This window comes from Panthera onca, chromosome B1, assembly GCF_046562875.1.
Source record: "Panthera onca isolate mPanOnc1 chromosome B1, mPanOnc1 haplotype 2, whole genome shotgun sequence".
Lineage (NCBI taxonomy): Eukaryota > Metazoa > Chordata > Mammalia > Carnivora > Felidae > Panthera > Panthera onca.
This window is the reverse complement of record NC_138342.1, coordinates 148,409,267-148,430,707: the sequence shown is the minus strand read 5'-3', so window position 1 is coordinate 148,430,707 and position 21,441 is coordinate 148,409,267. Positions and strand designations below refer to the sequence as shown.

General features: G+C 33.6%; 1 protein-coding gene and 1 long non-coding RNA gene across 2 annotated transcripts in view; both read right to left on the bottom strand.

Moving 5' to 3' along the window:
* The window catches only part of GALNTL6 (polypeptide N-acetylgalactosaminyltransferase like 6), a 1,203,008-nt gene that overhangs the window by 1,131,499 nt on the left and 50,068 nt on the right, over window positions 1-21,441 (bottom strand). The window lies entirely within an intron of this gene.
* Window positions 20,670-21,400, bottom strand: LOC132691920 (uncharacterized). The gene is made up of 2 exons (XR_009616076.3): window positions 21,295-21,400; window positions 20,670-21,181 (listed from the first exon to the last, which is right to left on the bottom strand). It is a non-coding gene; the product is annotated as an uncharacterized LOC132691920 (long non-coding RNA).

Sequence of the window (21,441 nt, the reverse complement as noted above, 5' to 3'; positions counted from 1 at the left end):
AATTCATTTTTGTTAGTGGTATAAAACAGGGGTCTGATGTTTTTCTATGCATGTGGTTATCCAGTTTTCCCAAAACCATTTATTGAAGAGACTATCCTTTCCCCATCAAATGTTCTTGGCTTCCTTGTCAAATATTAGTTGACCATGTGTATAAGGATTTATTTCTGGGCTTTCAATTCTGTTCTTTTGGTCTATATGTATCTATCTTTATGACAATACCATACTGTTTTTATTACTACAGCTTTCTAACATGGATTGAAATCAGAAAGTTTGATGCTTCCAGATTTGTTCTTTCTCAAGATTAATTTAGCTATTCTGGATCTTTTGTGGCTCCATACAAATTACAGGAATTTTTCCCTATTTCTGTGAAAATGTCATTGGAATTCTGATATTTAATTGAATCTATAGAATGCTTTGAGTGTTATGTACATTTTAACAATATTAATCTAAAAATCCATAAACATAGTATATTGTACCATTTGTGTCTTCAATTTCTTTCATCAAAGTCTTATAGTTTTCATTGTATAGATTTTTCACTTCCTTGGTTAAACACATCCCTAAGTACTTTACTATCTTTTATGCCATTGTGAATGGATTGTTTTATGTCTTTTCACATATTTCATTGTGAACTAATAGAAATGCAACTGGTTTTTATGTTGATTTTATATTCTGCAACTTTATTCAATTCATTGATCAGTTCCAATAGTTCTTTGGCAGAGTCTTTAGGACTTTCTCTCTATAGATCATATCTATGAACAGAGACAATTTTATTTCTTCTTTTCTGACTTGGATGTCTTTTATTTCTTTTTCTTGCCTGACTGTTCTGGCAAGGACTTCCAGAACAATGCTGAACAGGAGTGTTGAAAGTGAGTCCCCTTGTCTTGTTCCTGATCTTAGAAGAAAAGCTTTCAACCTTGCACTACTGAGTATGATGTTGGCTATAAGCTTGTCATATATGACTATTATATTATGATATGTTTCTTCTACACCATATTTGTTGAGTGCTTTTATCACGAAATAATTTTATATGTTTTTGTCTTATGCTGCTTCTGCCTCTCATGAGGTGATTATATAATTATATAATTTTCATTTTTCATTTTATATCATGTATCAAATTTATTCATTTGCATATATTGAACCACCCTTATTTCCCAGAGATAAATTTCACTTGACACTGGTGTATGAATCGTTTTATTGTGCTGTTGAATTTAGTTTGTTAATATTTTGTTGAGAATTTTTGCCTCTACATTAATCAGAGACACTGGTCTGTAGTGTCTTTATCTGGCCTTAGTATTGATAACATTGATCTTGTAAAAACGAGTTTTGCAGTGTTCTTTCCTCTTCCATTTTTTTTGAAACTTCCAGAAGGATTAATTTTAATTCTTGTTTAAATGTTTGGTAGTATTTACTAGCAAAATAACTTAATCCTGAGCATGTCTTATTGGGAGGTTTTTGATAATTGATTCAATCTCCTTACTTGTTATTGATCTTTTCAAATTTTCTATTTCTTCCTGATTCAGTGTTGGTAGTTTATATCTTTCTAGTAATTGATCCTTTTCTTGTAGGTTACCCAATTTATTGCCATATGTATGTTCACAGTAGTCTCTAGTGATCTTTTCTAATTCCGTGGTATCAGTTGTAATGGCTCCCCTTTCATTTCTGATTTTATGTTTGAGTCATCTTAGTATAGCTAAAAGTTTGTCAATTTCTGTTACTTCTCAAAAATCAGTCTTGGTTTCCTTGATTTTGATTTTTTTTTTTATTTTTCTAACTTCTCACTCATTTCTTCTTTAACTTTTGTTACTACCTTCCTTCTGCTAATATTGGGCTGAGTTTGTTCTTTTTCTAGTTCCTTAAATATAAAGTTAGGTTGTCTATTTGAGATCTTTCTATTTACTTTATGTAAGCATTTATCACTATAATCTTCCCTCTTAGAACTGCTTTGATTGTGCTATGCCATAGATTGTGCTATGTCGTATTTTGTTTCAAGATAGTTATTTCCATCCTGATTTACTCTGTGACCCACTGTTGTTCAGTGGTGTGTTAATTTCCAACATAATTGTAAAATCTCTGCTTCCCTGCTGTTATTGATTTCTAGTTGTACAGCATGTGTTCACAAAATATACTTGGTATGATTTCAGTCTTCTTAAATCTGCTAAGACCTGCTTCACAACCTGTCATATGATCTAGTCTAAGGAATGTTCTGTGTGCACTTGAGAAGAATTGTATTCTGCTGCTGTTGGATGAAATGTTCTGTAAATATTGGTTAGGTCTACTTGGTCTAAAATATGATTCAAGTCCATGGTATCCTTTTGATTTTCTGTCTAGATGATTTATTCTCTGTTGAAAGTGGGGTATTAAATTTCCCTATTACTATTGTATTGTTGTTTATTTCTCCCTTCAGATCTGTTAGAATTTGCTTAATATGTTTATGTACTCCAATGTTGGGTGCATATATACTTATGATTGTTACTCTTTTTTGATTAATTGACAACTTTATCATTATATAGTGCTTTATTTGTCTCTAGTTCCCATTGTTTACTTAAAATCTATTTTTTCTGATATAAGAAGAGTTACCCCTGATCTCTTTTGGTTTCTACTTGCAAGAAATAGCTCTTTCCATCTCTTCACTTTGAGCCTACGTGTGTACTTAAAGCTATAATGAGTCTCTTGTAGGCAGCATACAGTTGGGTCTTGTTTTTTTTAATCCATCCACCACTCCATGTCTTCTGATTGGGAAATTCAATCCAATTACATTTAAAATAATTATTAATAGGTAAGGGTTTACCAATGACATTTTTAATTATTTTCTATTTTATAGTTCCTCTGTACCTTTCTTCCTCTATTGTTACTTTCCTTTGTGAACTGATGGCTTTCTGTAATGGTATGCTGTGGTTTCCTTTTTATCTTTGTGAATTTACTTAGGTCTTTGCTGCATGTTTACCATGAGGCTCAAATGAAACATCTCCCAGATTTAATAGTCTATTTCATTCCGATAACTTAACTTTGATTGTATACAAAAATTCCACCATTTTGCTAGCCAAACTTTTAAGTTTTGATGTCACAATTTGCATTGTCTATATTGTATATCCATTATTGTCCTTTAACATTTATGCTAGAGTCAGGTAGTTAATCCATCACCATATTAGATAGAGCATTCTGAATCCACTTACATACTTACTTATACCTGTGTGTTTTATATTTTCATGTTACCAATTAGATTGTTTTCATTTCAGCTTCAAGAACTTCTTTTAGCATTTCTTGTAATGCAGGACTAGTGGTGATGAACTTCTTCAGCTTTTGATTGGGAGTCTTTATTTCACCTTAATTTCTAAAGGACAACTTTGCTGGGTAAATTATTGTTGGTTAGCAGCTTCTTTCTTTCAGCACTTTGAATATATCATTCCACTCTTTCCTGGCCCATGAGATCTCTGCTGAGAAATCCACGGACAGCCTATGGGAGGATCCCTATATGAGAGATTATTTTATTTATTTATTTATTTATTTTGCTTTCACTTCTTCTAAAATTCTCTTTTTGTCTTTGATTTTAGATAGTCTTATGTGTCTTAGAGAAAATGTTTAGGATTAAAATTTTAGGGTGACCTATTAGTTTCATAAATTTGGATGTCAAAAATCTCTCCCCAGATTTGGGAAGTTCCCAGCCATTCTTTCTTCCTTCCATTCTTCCTTTCATCCCTTCTTCCTTCGTTCCTTCTTTCCTTCCTTCCTTTTTTCTTTTTTTTACAAAGAGGGAGTGCAAGCTGGGGAGGGGGCAGAGGGAGAGAGAGGGAGAGAGAGAGAGAATCTTAAGGAGGCTCCATGCTGATTCAGGGCTCAATCCCATGACCCTGAGATCATGATCTGAACTGAAATCAAGAGCTGGACACTCAACAGACTGAGTCACCCAGATGTCCACCATTATTTATTTATTTATTTATTTATTAATTAAAGCTTATTTTTTTAAATTTTTTTTAACGTTTATTTATTTTTGAGACAGAGAGAGACAGAGCATGAACGGGGGAGGGGCAGAGAGAGGGAGACACAGAATCTGAAACAGGCTCCAGGCTCTGAGCGGTCAGCACAGAGCCCGACGCGGGGCTCGAACTCACGGACTGTGATATCATGACCTGAGCCGAAGCCGGCCGCTCAACCGACTGAGCCACCCAGGTGCCCCCACCATTATTTATTTAAATAAACTTCTGCTTCTGGAACTTCAACACTGTTTCCCTTAATGATGTACCTTAAGTCCCATAAATTTTCTTTATTCTTTTTCATTTTATTTTTCTTTTTGCTCCTTTGATTGGATAATTGTAATTGTTCTCTCTTAAAGCTCACTAATTCTTTCTTCTGCTTGGTTCAGTCTAATTGAAGCACTGTATTCATTATTATTATTATTATTATTATTATTACTATTTATTATTTTGAAAGAGGGAGTGGGCAGAGGGAGAGGGAGAGAATCTTAAGCTGGCTCCATGCCTAGAGTAGAGTTTGAGGTGAGGCTCAATCTCACAACCAAGAGATCATGACCTGAGCTGAAATCAGGAGTCAGATGCTTAACCAACTGAGCCACCCAGCTTCCCTTGAAACACTCTATTTAATATTTCAGTTCAGCCATTAAATTCTTCAGCTCCAAAATTTCTAGATTTTTATTCATTCTTTTCTCACCTCCAGGGGAATTCTCATTTCGTTCTTACCTTGTTTTTCTGATATCATAAATTGTTTTTGTGTGTTCTCTTATAGCTCTCAACATCTTTAGAATAATTATTTTGAGTTCTTTCTCAGACAATTTTATTTATTTCCATTTTTAGAGGGCCAGTTCCTGGAGGATAAAACTCCTTTGGTGGATACAACTCCTGGTTTTAGATACAAGCCCAGGACCCCCAAATTGACAGAGATATTTCTGCCACTCCTAAGTTCTAAAAATAGATTGTTTCATGACAGAAACAGAAGTTACCTTTCTTCCATATCTGACACAGCCAATTGGGATTTTCATATGCTAGCAGACAAAGTAACAAGTGAATTACTGTGCACTATGTGCTGTGATCTAGGAAGTACTGGAAACACTCAGAAGGACATTTAATTCAAATTTGTGGAATCAAGAATAAGCACTTTGAAACGAGAAATTTCTAAGATTAAAGCCAAAAGTTAAACAAGGAGATTAAAAAGGTACAAGATTAGCACAGTGAAAACACTGAATGATAGACTCTGAGGAAATGAAGGAATTTCACTGTGGATAAGACAAAATTCTGAGAGTCATAATAAGAGATATTTGAAAGGCACGCAGAGCCCAAATCATACAGAACATTTTTAGTTCCACTAATATGTATCAGGTGCTAATTTTCTGTTAAGTCATATTAAAGACTGTGGATTGTGTCCAAAGATTTGTGTTGGATCCATAGAGAACTTTAAGCAGACAAGTGACATGATGTGATCTGTTGTTGCGGTTGTTTTTTTAAATCACCATGGCTACTATGTGGAGAAAAGATCAGCGCAGAACACGAATAGCAAGTACATAAATGCAAGTGAAAGATAACAGTGGTCTGACTTACAGTTGGGGCAGTGGAAACGGAAAGACTGGAAATTTTAAGTTATTTTATAAGCAGAATGGAAAATGTGAGTGGAAAGTTGTAGGGAATGAGGTAGTACAGAATCACTGGACACTTCCAGGTTCCTGATTTGACATTTGGGACAATAGCGGTTCTAATTTCCTGAAATAAGAATGACTGTTCTGATTTTTATTTTGAAGATTATTCTAGCATTTGTTAACATATTTATTATAGAGGATGAACTTGAGGGCCCTTGGTCAATTGGATTGGAAACATTTACAAATATGAATTTAGACTGATAGAATCAACACTACTTTGACATTTATGGGATCTTCCCATACAGAAAAATATTGTATCTCTAAATGGTATGCTCTTTTTCCATCTATATTTTATGTCTCTATACAGTTTTATAGTCGCCATCATCTAGGCCTTATATATATTTTCTAAGCTTATTATGTCATTTATTATAAAAACATTTTACTAAGATGGATAGGTATTTTCTTAAACATTATAAATAGTAATTATTGGCTTATAAAAATGCCAAACATATTATTATATTTTTTGTAAATAACAACAAATATAATATTTTTTAAGATAATTTTAGTTGAATATATCTGGTTTTTCTATATAGCACTCATGACCATCAGAAAGAGAAACACTTTCTTCTGAGATATTTGTATCTCCTCATTTTGTCTTTCAAACTGCATTGTTTATCTCTTCCAAATAAATGTTAAATAATATAGGCTATAAATAGCTTTTAAATATCCTTTTTTTCTCAGCCCCATCACCTTAGTATAACACTTTATTATAACATTGACTCTTGGGTTATAAAAGATATGCCTGGGGTGCCTGGGTGGCTCAGTCTGTTCAGTGTCCGACTTCAGCTCAGGTCATGATCTCGTGGTCAGTGAGTTCAAGCCTCACATCAGGCTGTGTGCTGACAGCTCAGAGCCTGGAGCCTGCTTCTGATTCTGTGTCTCCCTCTGCCTCTGCCCCTCCCCTGCTCATGCTCTGTCTCTTTCTGTCTCAAAAATAAACATTTTAAAAAATTAAAAAAATAAAAGATATCATCCTTAAAAAGTGGCCTCCCATTCCAAAATAAGAAAAAAAATAATAATTTCAATGGTTAGCTGATGTTGAATTTTATCAATTACTTTATAAGATCTATTAAACATATCATACAATAAAGTATATTATCCAATTACATGATGCTAAACCACCACAATACTATCTGATACTCTTTTTAATTCAGAGCTGCATTCTATTAGCTAATATTTAGATTATGATGCTTGTCTTTTTATAAAAAGTACTACTTTTTTGTTGAGGATGTTAGCTTGGTAAAAGGGCAACCTTTATTATATTTAACATCAGAATTATGTTAGCTATTCACAATAATTTGGTATTAAAATCGTCAAATTATTTAGTGGTTTATTTCTTAAATGAAGGTATATTTGTTACATTTAGGTTTGAACATAATCAGAGAAATGTCTGATTTCAGCAAGAGAGTTAGCTCTAAGACTAACTTTTCAATTTAATTCTGTATATTGAATTTGGGCCTACTCAAAAACATGGACATATTGCTCTTATTTTCTTTGGCATCTAATGTTTAAGAGACAAACTTAGACACAATCCAGATTTGTGTTTTGAAAATTGGATCTCTCCATTTCTGCTGTGGTGCATATAAAAAATCAATTTTTCCTTGAAATGCAATACATTCTCTAAAATGTCTAAATATCCAGATAGCTGATAAAATCAAAAGATGCAAGATAGGTTTTAGCCTTAAAAAATGTTACTATCCTCCAGCTTTAACACTGTTCTTGTTACTGTAATTCTGGTTTTCTCTTCAGAAAAGCCAATTATATAGATGGATGCAATCAGCATTTTGTAAACTTGAAATCTATACTTCTCTCCCTGATCAATTAAGTTTCTATTCTTTCTTTCTATCTTTCTTTTCTTTTTCTTTATTTTTACAATCTAAGATATTCCCTTAAGCCTTTCTCATGAATCCCTTACTGCTCTTTCCATGTTGCTTTCCCATCTCATCTCATCTACTTCTGCACACCTTTCAGTTGGCACCTGTTTGTATGAATGCCTTTTATTTACTTTACAATTCATTTCTTGATTCATAAAAACTGGGTTCTTGAAATTTATCAGGGTAATAGACTGGCAGCCATCTAACATTTACTTGTATTTCTAAGATTAAATCATTTTCACAATAATGTGTATGCCTACCTTTTAAGTGTTATTTCCCATTCTGTGTGTTTATTATTATTATATTTACTGGCTCCCATTTTATTAATTTTTAAAGCTTTTTATTTTACTTAATTCTCTTTGAATAGTTAAAATCTTGCTTAGATAAACTTCATATATCTCATTAAGGTACCGTTAGTGGATTTTTGAATCTCCTCTATAGCCATTTGGATTTTCATAGAACAGGAGGAAGCAATACAAATTCCTTCAGTGTCCTGCAGGTAATTTAAACTATGAGGTTTAATTTAGGTCTGGGTGGGAAATGTTATTAAAATATCCTGTTTTAAAAAATAAAGCTGAAACCTAGCTCTATTAGGACTAATACAAACAAACTATAATCTATGCATCCCAAGTAAACTAGGTTCAATACAATTTAGGTTTTGTAATGGTGTGACTATACACAAAGAGTTGATGGGAAATATACAGCTTTGAGTGTTATTTTGTTACATTACAACCACATCTTCTTGTTTAATGTATACATAATATGAAATAAAATTATGACTGTGCTAGCATACCTTGATACCTAGTTTCCTTCAATTTCTGAAGACTTTAATCACTATATCTCATATTTGAAAGTATTTATCATATACTCAATAATGTGGCATTTTCTTAATTTCTTTCCCACAAAATAATCATGAGCATATAGATTAGAAGGACTATCAGAGTTTAATGACATTTCGAACCTTAATGTGTGATGTAAACATAGGAATTATTCAGTAAAATGATTATTTCCTTTAGAGACAACATAAGAGCAATCATTATAAAGAATATTTATAACATTTTATATTTTCACACATAATAATCAACAAAGCACCTGGAAGACATTTAAGGTGTTCTACCCTAGAAATAAAATATTCTTTTTCACAGGTGCATCATCAGTTAAGACATGCACGTTGTCCTGAAAGGAATTTTCACTTTGGAGGACTTAGATGTGTAAATGTAACAATTTCTTTAAACTAATGATGAATATCATGTTCAGTGTTAAGTTTAATAATCTATTAAAGCCTTTGCAGAAACTTTAGAACAACTAATGTAACATATTACTTGGCTACTGAATTACAGAAAGATGAAACATCACCAAGAATGTACTGAGAGCATATCAAAAGTAGATCAAAAAGTTTGAAGGCAAAGACAGAAGCAGAATATCTTAGTTATTTTAAAGAAAACAGGGAGGCGATTTTAAAGAAAACAGGGAGGCGATTACCAAGAATACATGAACTGAAGTTATCTCCTTTCAGAAATTCTAAATCCTTTTTTATTGATAAAAAATACCATTTATCTAGTCTCTATACAAAATGATAGAAAACCGTGAAGTTATCTTAAAATTGAACACAGAGGTCTACAATAAATTCCCAAAAGGCAATTGACATTGCTCATAAAAAAAAAAAAAAAAAAAAAAAAAACATGCTTACTGATTAGTTGTTCTGCAGTCAAGCTAAGTAAAGAAGAATTCTCCATATTTATCACCATTTTTCATTCTAACACTTTACAAGTACTTTCAAGAATGATACTTCATTTGATTTTCAAGTGATTGGTACTTCACTGATCTTCCTGGAACTCAAACTATAACCCAATGATAGGTAGTATTAAGAGAACTAGATGCCTAGCTTTTCTAGTTACAAATTTCTTTCAAGTCAGTTTGTACAGAAAATTTGTGTTCTTTCAGAGGACACATTACTCCATATTTCTATTGTAAAATATATTTCTGGTCTCTACAATATGTATTTTTTCACAATATCACTCTTTTTAAAGTGTTCAGTTACAATCAACAGATTTTAATTCAAAACCCAGTCACAATGGCCCTAAGAAAAACCCAGATAATTTCTGAACCAATGGAACCAAATGACACTCATATGTTTAAGACCTTTTAAGTTATGATATTTGGTTATCTGACTCAATTCATACCACTAATGACCTAATTTAATAAAATAATTAAGAACAAAAAAATTAGTATTACTTACCAAAATCATTTCATTACTGCATAGAATGTGACATTCTTTACAAAATGCTATTGTTCTTTTAATAAGGCATGATTTCAATACATTAAGGCATTTACATTCAGAATTCCTTGGTCTAGTGTATTATTCTCATTTTTTAAGTAAAGAGTTAATTTCTGCTTATTTATAATCTTAAATATGATAATTAAAATATATTTTCCAAATTCTCAAAAATTATGTTTTAGACATTCTAAATTTAAATAAATTAAAATGTATTTGGGATATTTCAGGCTTTGAATATATATTATTATAAAGTAATTAGTCATATGTTCACTTCACACTGAGATTTTGTTTCCAAGTCCCATCCAGGATGGATAGCATGGTAATTCTTTTCCCTATAAAGTGAAAAATTAAGCCCAAAGAAAAATCACCTTCATTTGTATTCTCTTCTTCAATAATTCTACATATGGATATGCTGATAATGGAATATGACATTTCAAAAATTACCTCTCAAATAAAATTCTAATTTGTCCCTGTAGACCTCTGACTGTTAAGTAAATCACCTTGGTATAGTGCCAGTGAATTGCAATGGACAAATCTAGGTTGAAATACCGAGTTATTTGTTGAATTATTACTAACAAGTGTCTTTATTTAGTATTTACTTAGTAGTTCTCAAATCTACAATGGGAATATACCACCTACCACATAATGACATTGGAAAGAATGCAGGAAATAATAAAAACCAAACATTAAGAAAGTTGATCATACCAAATACTCAGCGTAGTTAGTGGCCATTACTGACAGTGCTAGTGGCAAAAAATACCATCAGAAATATTGGAAATGCTTTTGAATACTTATTAAACATTAGCAAGTGATATTCTCCCCATTAAAAATGTCATAATTGTTTTGGAAGGCAGATTTACACAAAAATACTTCTAAAACCTATGAAGTTCTTTGGATGATGTAACACAGGACTTAGCTTTGGTGACAGTTGTCAGCAGCAGCTTCACACAGCAAACAGAACTTCATTTAGTTCTTGAAAACTAAGGAAGTTTTCACTGATAGAAATGAAAAGGCATTCCAAGGAAAGAGAAGAGTTTGCTTAAATGCACTGTGTTTCAAAAGTGTTCGAGAAAATAGAAGACACACTGAGTTGGTGTGAATACAGTACATCTAATCAGGAAAGCCGACTGATGCTAAATTGTAAAGGGTTGCAAATGTCACCTGAACTATTTTATTCGACTCCTAATTCCAACACTGGCAGAATTACTATTTCTAGACTGGACCTCTCAAACAAAATCACTTCAAAACTGTACAACTTATATGGGTATGATTTCGTAAGCACTGAACAAGAAGCAGTGCCACACTGTGGGAAGAAAAACTGAGAAGATAAATCTACCTACATCCTGGCTTCCTACCTGGGGGTATGTTCTAGAAATGAGGTGTTGATCATTGCTTAGTATTGCACAGCTGAAGAGCCTTAGACTGGAGTCTGCATCTGTACAAATGAGTGAACTCTGTGCGGCAGGATATTGAAGAGGAGCAGGGTTGGCCAGGTACTCTTCACGGAGGTTCCATGAGATGAGAAATTAACTGAGTATGTGCAGAGCAATACTGTGTGAGATCTACCAGAGAATTATGGCTGAAAGCTGAAAGCTCAATGGACAATGTACCACAAGTTGCTCCAATGACAGACAATGGAGGTCTGGTTCGGCAGATGGGAGATACCTCACGGCGACACCTCAGGCACTCACTTGAAATGTCAGAGAAGCCCACAGGTCATTAGAAAAAGACTACTTCGTGAATAAAGGGCCACTTCCCAGGACAAAGAACAAAACCAAAATAGATCCACCCTAGTGAAGAATAAGACCAAGTATCAGAGGGAGGACAGTATCTCCTCATAATTTAGCTGATTGGCAGAATAAAATTCAACATTCTGTTGGGACACCTGGGTGGCTCAGTCAGTTAAGCACCCAACTCTTCATTTCAGCTCAAGTCATGTTCTCATGATTTGTGGGACTGAGCCCCACTGTCAGCACAGAGCCTTCTTGGGATCCTCTCTCTCCCTCTCTCTCTCTCTCTGCCCCTCCCTTGCTCATGCTATCTCTCAAAACAAATAAAAAATAAAACAAACTTTTTAAAAAAATTCAACATTCTGTTAAGGAAAACAAGATTCTGGCTCAGAATAAAGCTATTACCAGAGATAACTTTTATCTGAATGACCTTCCTGTATGACAAGGCAAACATCTAATTACCAAACATCTGCTCTTCTTATTGTCCTGTGAATCACCCTCCTCCTGTTGAAGCCCCAGGCTCCTATCCTATTCCTTAGCTCAGGATGGCATTTAAACCTCAATTACCCAACTTGTCCTTGGGTCCCACGGTCTTTGGGGGCCCCCTGCATGTACATAATTTTGTTTTGTTTTTCTCCTATTAATCTGTCCTGTGTTTGATTATTAAACCAAAGAATCTAGAAGGGCAGAGTAAAAATTTTTCCTCCCAACAACATATATTTTAAAAAATAGTAAATATGTAAAGAAGCAGCTTCAGTAAAGGGGCTAAGAAATTTTAAAGTAGAGCCTTTTTCTGGTAGTCATTTTTTACTTCATATATTGATTATTCCAAATTGAGCAAGTCTAGAGGAATAATGATTAAAGCCAGGTGGCAGGGATGCTTAAACCAAACAATGGCAATATATATTCCATTTCTTGATCATAATTCCTATTATTTTGTAAGATGTTTCTCTTGTAGACTATGAAAGACTAATTTTCTCCCAGAATGTATAATGTATGGATTAGTGGAAACTACAATTCTATAAAATCAGATTAGGATGTTATTTAAATACCAGTTGTAATATTTATTAGCCATGTGATATGGAGAAGTTAAATTAACTCTCTGATTCTCATCTTCCTCATCAGTAAATAGACCTAGTGTTGTTGTTTTTGTCGAGAAAAAATATGGTAATATTTGAATAGGGATAGACACATTCTATGTGCCTAATAATTGGTGACAATTATTGTTGTAGATTATTGAATCAAATAAAAGTGTTATCAAATGGGCAAGAAAGGATTGATTCAGGAGGTCTGAGTTGCTTAAATCCTTCAAAGGCCTATCTTCAGGACTGACCTTTGTCTAGCTCTTTGGATACAATCTTTGAGACCCTGGGATACTATGCCGGATAAAAGCGGTATGTGTTTATTTGTTTGTTTTTGTTTGTTCGTTTATAGCTGAAACCCTGGGCCATCCTGTACTAATCTGACCAGATTACTTAACCTAACAATTTGGATGATGCCTCTTTTGGTCAGTGTATGGGTGGGGATGAGGAGGAAGGAGTAGGAAGTAGCTGAAGTCAGTCACACAGTCACCAGATGCTTAGGTGACTGACCCTAAACAGAAACTGGACACAAAGACTTGGGTAGGACTTTTGATTCAAGTAAGTGATGACACTTCAGATGTGTTGTCACACACCATTGCTGGGAGAATTGAGTGAGTCCCTGTGTAGCTTCACTGGAAGGGGACACCTGGGAGCTTGGACCTGGTGTGTCTTTTCTCTTTGCCAATTTTAATTAGTATCCTTTTTTTGTGATAAACTGTTACCATGAGTATGACAGCTTTCTTGAGTCCCAAGAATCATCCTAGTGTGTTCTCAAGACCAAGTGAAGTCTTAAAGAATCCACAACACAGCATGTTTCTATACCTTCTAGAAAGGACCAAAATGAATACTGCTCAAGACCGTCCATTCTAGCCATGGATTACTATTGCTCTTAGAAAATTTGATGAAAGCTCAAACATGTTTTATTGGGGGTATATGAACATTTTATAAAAATTTTCAATGTTCTGTTTTCATTTAGATTAAAATATAAGCAATAATTTAAACATATTATAGACTACTTGTATAATCACTGTATAATCAAATAGTGCTCCAGAGTATCAGCCCCTGTGTTTGCATTTACAGTAACATCTGTGAAAGCTACTATTACTCCTGTAATCTTAGAGGATGTAAAAATGAGGCATGTAAAGATATAACTGTGTTGATAACTATTAGATATTGGGATTTACTCTGAAAATAAATGTTTCTGAGTAGAAATGAATTATAAAGAGACATATTAGTATTTACATGAAAAAAATCAAGCCAACAGCTAGTATATTTCACATATAAGATGTCACTTGTGAAAAATTCTGTTTTATCCTTAACATTAAATTCTTTTTAGATTTTAATATTGTTTATATTTTATTCAATACTAACTTTATATATTCCTGTGCTTTAATAGTTGTATAAAAGAAGTATAAAGAGTTTATAACAAGTATCATAGTTATATACATGTAACAAAAATATGGTATATCAGTTTCAGTCAATATTTGGAATCTGTAAGAATTTCTTTCATGCTTTTAAAGAGAGCTGCCTATTTCTGAGTTTAAATAACCTGAAATGGGAAATGCATTTGTGTTTGAGAATTGTGAAGGGAATAGAACTAAAAAAAAAAGTTTAATTTGTAACTAAACATGTGGATAATTTTTAAGGCATCAAATTATTGTGCATAAAATTGGTTTCAAGTTGATAAGAGTACTTCAGCATTTTTTTTAATGCTGCAGGTCTCAAATCCCTCACCTGAAAAATGTGAATATTAACATCATATACTCCACAGGATTTCTGTATAGGATTAGTTAAATAATTTATGTAATAAGAATGAGAAAGAAAGAAAGAAAGAAAGAAAGAAAGAAAGAAAGAAAGAAGAAAGGAAGAAAGAAAGAAAAAGAAAGATCGATCATGGCTCTTGGAATATAATAAGCGCCAGTAATTTTGTTCCCTGATTTCCTCTTCTTTGTAAAAGACCCTAGTATTGGAATTTTCTACTTCAAAGCTAAGTCAAACTATCAATAGAAAGACTCTTCAAATCTCCTTTAATATTGCTTCCTGAACTTAACGTTATACAGTAACATACGATAGATAACACAAGAATACCTTTTTGCTACTTCAGTGAAAATATCTATACTTTAAAATGGACATAATATTTATTCTAATTCATATATTTTTACATAAGTTTTTGCAATGCAGAATTTGGGAGAAATATAAAATAATGCATGTATTACTTTCTCCTGACTAAAACTGAACATTGAAAACAAAACATAAACAAACAAAAACTCTAGTATCTCCAGCAGTTGAAAGAAAACATGGAAATGCCATAAATATGATTGGATTACCTAGAGAACTGGGTTCACATCATTGACGTAAGCACTGATATTATTCAGAGATTGTATTAAGCAGGTTACGGCAATCCTGAACCAGATGAGACACAGACATAGTTCACCAATTTCTGATATGATTCAGTTATAAATGGGGTTTCCCATGTCCACATTCCCTTCCAAAAACATATACATTAGAAATTTCTCCTGGAGTGCCTGGGTGGTTCAGTCGGTTAAACGTCCGACTCTTGGTTTTGGCTCAGGTCATGATGTCACAGTTTGTGAGATCGAGCCCTGCATTGGGCTCCAAACGACATTGTGGAGACTGCTTGGGATTCTTTCTCTCTCTCTCTCTGCCCCTCTGCTGTGTGCCTTCTCTGTCAAAATAAATAAATAAACTTTGAAAAAAAAAATTTCCTGCTTCATCTCAAATTAAATGAGACAACTACAAAGCAACTCACTTGCAACTTATCGTAACATTACCAAATGAACAGAACTGCCTTATCACCAATTTCCAAAATAACAGTCTCACCAAATTTTGCCATTCTACTTTGATACATCTTACAAAAAGATGATTTCCCTTTATCTCTATAATGACATCATTAATCATTTTTTTCTCTCACTTTTATAATATTTATGTTCCAGGACTCGCCAGTGGATTAACCCAACACTAGTTTTCCCTAAATCTTAACATCACTAAAATGATTCTCTTCTTACTGCTGAATCTTATCACCCCAATCCTTATGACTTTTTGGGATTTAGGGTCACATTCCCTGTGTTAAGTCCATCACTACAACATCTCAAACATCTGTTCTTATCCCTGCCTTCTTATGAACAGCCTTCCTCTATCTTACTTTTTAAAAATCCCTTCTAATCATTCACTCTACAGTAAACATTTTTCTAGGTAATACCCCACAATGGAATGTGTCTCAACATTCTTTCTGAATAAAATACTGAGAAATCAAGAAGAGACTAGAATTGAAAAGAGACAATTATTAATGATCATTATAAAGTTAGGGTTTGGTAAAGTATCTTTTGCCTATTACAGCCACGATACTTAGTTTTTCCACTTTCTAATGCACATGCCTATGTGTACACAAAAATGTTATTATATACTAATATTCAACAAGGAGCTTTATAATATGCAATATGCCTTCACTTATTTATTGCCATGCATGGATTTACTTAACGCCAAAGGCTTATATGTATATGTACACTGAGTATCCCCACTAAAAAGTAATGTCCATGAGTGCAGGATTTTTATCTTCAAATCACTGCTATAAACCTAGAAGAATATATGCCAGGCACTCAATAAATTTGTCTTGAAAAATAAAAAAAGGGAATGGCAATAGTGAATGTGATGAATATTAACAGACTTTAAGACCTATTGTGATGCTACAATAAACAAGACGATATGTATTAACAAAAGAATAGACCAATCCATCAATGTAACAGAACAGAAACCCCAGACATACACTCCCACAAGTACAGTCTGACAAAGGAGCAAAATCAATCCAATGGAAAAAGGATACTCTTCTCAACAAATGGTGTTCATTCAAATGGATGTCCACATGCCAAAAAAAAGAGAAAAGAATCTAGAACACAACCTACACCTTTTGCAAACATCAACCATTAGCTCAAAATGGATTATAGACCTAAATATAAAATGCAAAGCAATAAAGCTCCTATAAAATGACATGAGAGAATCTAGGTAAGTCTGGGTTTGGTGATGACTTTTTTTAGATGCCACATCAAAAGCATGATCCATGAAAGGAAGGCTGATGGTTGGATGTCATTAAAACTAAAAACTTATGCTCTATGAAAGACACTGTTAAAGAAATAAAAAGATATGTCACAGACTAGAGAAAATATTTGCAAAACACATACCTAATATCTAAAATATTTAAAGAGCTTTTAAAACTCAAAAATAAAACAACCCAATTAAAAAATGGGCAAATAATCTGAACAGACACCTCACCAAAAAACATTTACAGATAGCAAATTCATTTGAAAAGATGTTCAACATCAGGGCACCTGGGTGATTCAGTCAGTTAATCATCTGACTCTTGGTTTCATGATTAGTGGGATTCAGGCCCACATCAGGCTCTGCTCTGACAGTGTGGAACCTGCTTGGGATTCTCTCTCTCTCTCTCTCTCTCTCTCTCTCTCTCTTTCTCTGCCCCTCCCCCATTCATGCTCTCGCTCTCCTTCTGAAAATAAACTTAAAAAATGCATATGTATATATATGTGTGTGTGTATATATATATACATATATATGTATATGTGCATATACATATATATGTATATATATATATATGTGTATATATATATATATATGTATATATATATATATGTATATATATATATGTCATTGAAGAATTGCAAATTGAAATAAGATGCCACTATACACTCATTAGACTGGCTAAAATCCAAAACATTGACAACAAATGCTGACAAAGATGTGGAGGAATTCTCATTTATTGCTTATGGGAATGAGAAATGGTAGATACTTTGGAAGATCATTCAGAAGTATCCTACAAAACTAAACATAACTCTTACTGTAATATCCAGTAATCACTGGTATTTACCGAAATGAGATGAAAACTTATATTCATACCAAAACCTGCACACAGATGTTTATAGCAGCTTTATTCATAATTACCAAAACCTAGAAGCAACCAAGACGTTTTACAGTAGATGAAAGGATAAAAAACAGCAGTAAATCCAACACTGAAGTTTTATTCAGCAACAAAAAGAAATGAAATATTAACTCACAAAAAGACATGGAGGAACCTCAAATGCATATTGCCAAGTGAAAGAAGCCAATCTGAAAAAGAACATGTATACTGTATTAATCCAACTATATGACATTCTGAGAAAACCAAAACATGGAGACAGCAATAAGATCAGTGGTTGCCTAAGTTTAGAGTGGAGAGTGGAAGGGACGGACAGGTGGAGTACAGAGGATTTTTAGGTCAGTGAAACTATTCTGTATAATACTGTACTGCTAGATATGTGTTATCGCACATTTATCAAAACCCACAGGATGTACAACAAAAAGTGCACCCTTCTGTAAAGTATGGGCTTTAGTTAAGAATAATGTATCAATAGTTGCTTATCAATTATAACAAATGAGCAGCACTAATGCAAGATGCAAATAACAGAAATTTGGGGAGAGGAGAAGAGGTGGAAATATGGGGACTCACTGTACTTTCCAGTATATTTTTTATATCCTAAAGCATATTAATTTTATAAAGGAAAAATATATTGTAGATCTCCTGAAAATGCTTTACTGGCTCAGTTTTTTAATATAGGAGAGAGAAGGAGATAGGAAAATTCATACCCAGTTCAAAGACCTCTACCTATGTAAGACTTTCTCTAACCCTTCTTTTATATCATGTTCCATTCATTCATTAATTCAATAGTTAATGAGAGGGGTATGGTATGCCTTCAGAGGGGTACTCCAGAAGGAGAACCTGACCCTGAAGCAGAGATTGGGTAGAAGGGAAGCAGAACTCTCAAGAAAAGGAGTGAGGAGAGCAGGGTAGGGGAAGGGGCAAAGATTGGTGTCAGCTGGAGTGGAGCTAATGCCTGCTTCCATACAAAGTTGGATGTCCCATCCAAATATCCCTTACTTGCTTTCTACAGCAACAACTTCCTATCTGAAATTCATGTACAAAGAGAGACAACAAAGAGACAACTTCCAGAGTCCAAAGCAAAGAGCTGATCCCTATCATGAAATCAACTTTGTGAGAACTGATACATAAAAACTGAAAATTAAAATCTATATGGCCATTTCTCATGTTCAAAACAACTTCATATTTAAACTTGAACTATAGTATCCCCTTCAGACAACTGGGACACACATTATTTGGAAGGCATAACTACCAACAACTGGCCAAGGATGGTCTTCCTGAGAATGAGGCAGGCAACAATCTCCCAAGGAGAGGGATGGGTGCCACAAGCAAGACTCCAGGATCTGGGCATGGCATGTAGAGTGTCCACAGCACTGGGTGGGCACTACAGAAAGCAGTTACAGAAATAAATAAGACCCAACCATTACCCTCAAGGAGCTCATCAAAGAGCACATGTTTTGCATTTTGGTAGTCATTGTTTATAGTTTTCTTCTCCGTTTCACAGAAAGTTTCCTTAAAAGCAGGAACTATATTATCATTTCTGTATTTCCATTGCTTCATGTATGCATTCCATATATAAGGAAAAATGAAAAGAAAGAAAGGAAGAAATTTTAAAAATGTGGCCCAAATAGAGAGGAAAAAAGGAAGATAGAAGAAAAGGGAAGAGAAAGAAAGAAAAAGAAGAGATAAAGAAAGAAGAGAAAAAAGAGTAAGAAATTAAAGAATGAATACAAAGTAAAAGGAGAAAAGATGGAAAAGGTAGAAAAAGACATAGAAAGGAAGAAAAAAAAAAAAGAAGGAAAGATGACAACATTAAGGAAGAAAATGTGAGAAGGCAGGTAAATGGGAGGCAGGCAGCCAAGAGAACTTAAGGGAGAGAATGCGAAGGGCCCAGTTGGCCAGGCCAGCTACACCAGTGGGGAAATGCTCACCTGGGTTTTAAATAAAACCATTTCTGCATTTTAATCAATGAGGTAAGTTTTGCTATTCTCTCTACCTAAACGAATGAATACTAACATTTTTGAGAGGAAAGCTATCAAAAAGACACAGCGGAAAAAAAAAAAACAAAAAAACAAAAAAACATTTTACCTCTTACAGCCCTAGATTTCTTCTGTAAGTTACCTGAAAGTTTTTTTTTTTCCTTAGTGTGACTCTGGAATTCACAAACTATTAGGTAAATAATGATATGTTTCAGAAGATCACATGATGTGGATATTAATATAATTTTAACATATAATTGACAGTTGGCAATAATTCCCAAAATCACAATACATGGATTTCCTTAATTTGTAGACTGTAACATAAAGAATTTATCGTTTTCTTCACACAATGCCTCTTTGTTGGAAGTTCGGACGTTATATGCATGGGGAAAAAAGCTGATGTTAAGATTAAACTGGTGATAAATGCTTTGAACCGCAAATATTTCTTACCTTCACGGGCGTCCCATAGTCTTCCTATTTCCTACAACTGAGTATTTAATTTTCAAGTTTCTGTGAGCACTAGGCACATGGATACTGCTTACCCTCCCCTCCCCCCACATTCTTCGTCTTTTGCCACTTACATGCAAAAGAGCATCAACTGCTTTGAATAAAAGCCCAATACCCATTAAGTAGACAGCAGATCATAGTGGTGAAGTGAGACAAGTGACAGTTGTGCCCAGAAGTGGACAACTGAATGAGAAGCAGGTATTTGTCATCACTGAAAACTGGGAACTTGAACGTTGATTCCGTATGTATTTAGTTCCAATAATTTCCAATACCTCTTAGATATTTTTCTGATACATTACTATTCAATATTTTGAAATGTCTTTTTACTTTGTGTCTGGTCACTGGAAAATAATCAATATCACACCCTGATTTTGTTATTTCAGCACTAATTTACTTTGAAAAACAAAATGAAAATTGTTGAGCGAAATCCTCTGCTTAATTCTTCTTCCCTAATACATTTGCAAGTGAATCTAGAGGAAATACAGTCAAAAGCTCATACTATAAATTTTTACTTTGCTGGATATTTTAAACTCCTTAGAAATATAAGTCGTAAAGTAGTGGTTGTGATCAATTTTATTGGAAAAATCAAATTGCTATGGTCTTTCTGATACATTAGAAAATGAATAAAACTCATAGTCAGCTTTGCTTTATTATGACTTTAGTTCACGTACATTATTGATTACAAGAGCAAGTGAATCTATAGGTCCAAAACACATGGTAATTTTTCTCTATGTTAATTCTGAAGAAAATGTGTCCAAAGTAAAGAACCAAAGTTTCCAAAAGAGAGAAACAATTCAGTTCATTCAAACTAAACTTAAGAGCTATCTGAAAATGTTACTGCTTTCTTCATCCTGCAGTCTAAGTTAAAAGAGATTGGTTGGCTCTAAAAATAAACATAATATATAACTCTCTCTTAGGCATTGTCAAAGCAATATGGAGGGACTGATGAGGGTTTTTCTCCAGAGTTTTAATGAACCTTCTTCTTTCTTGATTCAGTCCTAGTATCATTCATTTTTAAAGCAATCGGTCACATCTTTCTGCTAGGCTGATAGTCTTCTGACTGATTCTGCCACAGTATACAACAATAAGAAATGACAAAAATTTCAAGCTGGAAGTCAGTGATGAGCCAAGTTTGTAGTCGGCTAAAAACATGAGATAGAAAAGTGAAGTAGAGTGTGAACTTAGTTCTATAATTTAAAATACTTATTACTTTGAGGATCAAAGAGAAATAGTGAATAAATAAAAATGCTCTTACTTTTAAATTCAAGTTTGTTCCAATGTTTTACTTCAATTATCAGGCAAACCTTGTGAATTATACACAGCCAGAAATGCCTTGAGCCTCTATTAAAAGGCTAATACTCGTCACAAACATAGAATGTGAAATTAAAGTTCTGTGACATCA